Source organism: Perca flavescens, chromosome 12, assembly GCF_004354835.1.
Source record: "Perca flavescens isolate YP-PL-M2 chromosome 12, PFLA_1.0, whole genome shotgun sequence".
Taxonomy (NCBI): domain Eukaryota; kingdom Metazoa; phylum Chordata; class Actinopteri; order Perciformes; family Percidae; genus Perca; species Perca flavescens.
The window spans coordinates 18,179,649-18,183,773 of NC_041342.1; the positions used below are offsets into that span (position 1 = coordinate 18,179,649).

Sequence of the window (4,125 nt, forward strand, 5' to 3'; positions counted from 1 at the left end):
CCACCAGCTATTTGCTGTGTTATGTGGCACTGGAAAATGTGTCAGTGGATATGTCCCATGCTCCACTGATTAGAGCTCTTGGTGTCTATTTATAAACAGCTATTATGTTTAAATTGTACTGTGTGCATGTATGTTATGTGCCGTACTTTTTGGAAGTGTCAATCATTACAACAGTTTGTAGGAAAGGTTGAGCAGGTAAACTCTGATTTTTGCGTAGTGTGACAGCACAACAGTTGAAACTGGTTCATTCAAAGTGTCTCACACAGCCTACAAAGCTGTGTGCATAGTCGTACATGCATAACTTGCATGCTTTTGGAGATCTTTCAACAGAACTTGTCATGTGAGCACCAGACACTGTTAGAGAAATGTGTTTAAAGCATAGACTGTATATTATTAGTTGACAGCCCATCCGGTTTCGCAAAGTGCTGCAAATGCGGAAGTGCCTTAAACCTGCATTCTATCCGAATTCCAGCAGGGGGCGACACGTGCGGCTGCAAAAGGAGGTTTGTTGCTGTAGAAGTCTATGAGAAAGTGACCCACTTCTCACTTGATTTATTACCTCAGTAAACCTCTTCATATTGAGTTTACGGCCTCAATCGCTAGTTTTAAGTCTTCTGCAACACAGAATGACGTTCATTTTTTGAATTATGGACTCGTTGATTTTAAAATCGGCGATAAAGCAGAGGGTGTTTTAGGGCGTGGCTATGATGTGATTGACAGTTCGCGGCCTGTCAATCATGACAAGAGGTTTAGCAAAGCTTATCCAAGGCACGTCAACTTCATTTTGGAGTTTGACCAGCTTTCTTCGTAGTGACTGTAAAACTTTGGTTGCCTAATAATGACTTGTTCAGCGTTCGGTTGGACGACAAGACACTCAAAGGACTCGGCAGTTCCGTTTTTCTGGTAAGTAACGTTACATTTTTTTAAATACTGTTTTTCGTTAGCGAACGTTAGCATCCCAATTAATATCAGTTTGCTAGCTAGATTGCACCTTGCTAACCAAGCTAGCAGGCTAACATTATGCACAGTATAAACTGATTATAATAAATATAACTAACTAACAATGTTAGCTTAAAATCAAAGCCTGATATAGTTAATGCTATGGTGCAAAGTCACATTAAACCCTATATTCGCACGGGATTAGAATAATTTTGGGACTGCGTGTGATTTAGAAATTACCCCCTCACATCTGAGTTTCGTGTGGCGGATTCTTACAGGACAAGCAGAGACTGCTTTTACTTGAATATACTGAAATATATGTTCCTGCCCGAGAGTTGGGCAACGTTACCCGGAGGTGCCCGAAGGACAGGCACATAATATCATCCCCGCCGCGGCGGCACCCACACAGCATCACCGTCACCCTCCCCCTCGGACAAAGCCGCGGGGGGAACGCGTAGACTCGGAGACGGAGGTCTCTGGGCGGGGCAGTGGGCCAGAATATGCGTTGATGCTGTTACACTGATGTCTTTCTTCCACTTACTGTAGTTGTGTCTGCTAATCTATTTGAAGACCTTCTGTCAGCACATTAGTCTGTTTTAAGATGAGTCACATACATGTTACAATCTATATTTACAAGTGCTGTTTATTACCAAAATGTACATATTAAAAAAGTGTTGCGTACAATACACATTGTCTAAGATAAATTTGACATGTAGCAGTATGTTTACTTAATACTGCATGTCCTCAACTGAAGCATAGATTCATTTACAAGCGCATATATTAATATAATTCATTGTGATCTACCATGCCTTAACTACATGTTTGTCTATTACAAACATTTGCCTGTCCTTATCCTTTCTCTTGTGCCTCAGCTGCCATTGGAACCTGACTCCTGCTACCGCTTCACTCCTGCCATCCACCGGAAAAGTCTTTTTGTTGCACCTTAAGTTTCAGATTTGACGTCATTTTACCCTAGAAATATGGGACTTTTACTTCCTAAAATCTCTAAATTTATACCGTTTTAATTGCTTGATTTTAAATATGGGTGCAGTCAGAGGTGTCCCCTGACAAAAATCATTGTCTGAAATTATTAATTGTTAATGTTGTATTCTTGTAAAACTCAAAATATACATTCCTTTCACAATGTACTTATTTGTTTTGTATAAAGGGCAGGCACAGGTTACATATATTTTACTTAAGGTGAATATAATCCATTAATCTAGTTTTTAAATGTACGTTGTATTAACACCTTATTTTGAAAACCGGAAGTAGTCCCATGTGTATCATCTCCCTAACTTCGCTACTTGATCTGGGCCGTTTGAATGCATTTCCACGCGTACCGTTATAAGAGCGCATTACAAATTTAGTGTCGGCTGATTTGACCACGGAGATCCGAGTGTCGGCTGGCTTGACCGTAGTCCACTAGCCGGCCTGCTATCTTCCTCTGACGGACCCGCTCCTTCCCAGAAACCACCGACCCGTTCTCCATCCTGGAAACTTTGACGTGCTTTTCCCCCCTCAGAAACCTGGACTTGATACTTTAAATAAAACCTGTTAATTCACACTCCTGGCTCTGCGTTCTGTTCACCATTCAAACCTAAAAGTTAGCACTTTAGAAATATGTATAAGGCATATAATTGAGATATTTTATGTATAGGATTAAACTGTTAGAATTAGAATTAGATATTGACATTGCATGTCCTTGTAGGGTTTCTAGTTTTCATACTTTAAAAATGTCAGTGCAGTAAATATAAGGTACATTGATTTAATTATTACATTGAATAAGTTGTTTATTTTTTCTTTGCAATTTGTGATCATACTTTTGTTATAATGAATTTACAATAACCCTACACAGATTAAACAGCACCTAGTGCATTTTCAATTACCTACTAAACACTTGACTATGTATTTAAAATATATTCAAATATATAAATTAATCTAAAAGGATTTTGGTGAAGTGTTTTCATGGTGATTAAAATTGACAAGTACATAAAGACACACAAAAGCACAAACTATATTTTGCTGATCCTTTGCCAACATTCAAGTAAGTATGGTAACATTTAAGAAATCATTTGTGGATTAAAGCCCAAATAGACACTTTTAATCAATTATATAATTACCAATGTCTTGTATGACTACAATACTGTATGTTCCTATAGTTACTTCAGAAAAACAAATGTAGCTTTCAGAAAGACCTTTATTTCACATTGAAATGGGCATTAACTTCAAAAACTACATAAACCACAAACACTGGCAATATTTTTAACATTATGTTTAAAGTGATGAATTAAATAATGTAGTTCACCTTTTACAATCCAGTGTAAATTCCACACATAAATCACTGCTGTGGGTCAAGGTAAAGGCAAACTTCACTGTCACAAGTGAATTCTGCATAATAAAAAGAGGTAGTTGAATCACTAGTGCCACATTGTTAATTACAGTAGAAATGTTTAACATTACAAACCACAATATAAAAATATAGCTTAACATACACTTGTGCAGCACTGTTCAGTCAAGTCCAAATGCCTGGGTAAAGAAATATAAGCTGCCTTTACAATTGCAGTGAGCCTAGTGTGACAGTCTGTTGGTTGTCTGTAATGCACAGTGGAAAAAGAAAAGTAACTATTACTTAATTCTGAGGAATTGGGTTGGGTGCACATGCCATCGTGGCTCTCCACACTCCTATTTCTGAAAGAAAGAAAAAGAGTCATCAATTTCCATTTGAGCCCCTCATAGTTAAATATATATGCACACTAGCATGTAACTGTACTTCATTAATTATCTAGGAGAATACAGATGAATTAACAACAGTGTATTGTTCTTTAGTGTAACTTTAACTCAGTTAAATTATCTTATTTCTGCTAACGTTAGCTCTTAAAAGCACGTAAAGACGAAATGCACCAACCATAGACTGATGATACTTGCTAACAGTAGCAAGACTTTATCGGTGCTTTATGGTTATTACAGTTAGCCAAACGTTCTAAGAAACTTGGTTAAACATTTGCTAATAGTTAGCGTTAGATAATGATAAGCTTTGACAATAACCGTTTTGCATTTTCACTACGTTTAAATTAGGAAAACGTAGCTAAACTTCAATTTGTAGAAAATTAACGTTAGCATGTTTTACCATAAGTGGCTAGCTAATGATAACATCAGATACATTTACTTTACAATGTGACTCCTCTT

At 37.3% G+C, this 4,125-nt stretch overlaps 1 long non-coding RNA gene across 1 annotated transcript; it reads left to right on the forward strand.

Moving 5' to 3' along the window:
• Positions 1-670: 670 nt before the first annotated feature.
• On the forward strand, positions 671-2,503 carry LOC114564747 (uncharacterized). The gene is made up of 2 exons (XR_003693827.1): positions 671-903; positions 1,812-2,503. It is a non-coding gene; the product is annotated as an uncharacterized LOC114564747 (long non-coding RNA).
• Positions 2,504-4,125: the final 1,622 nt, after the last annotated feature.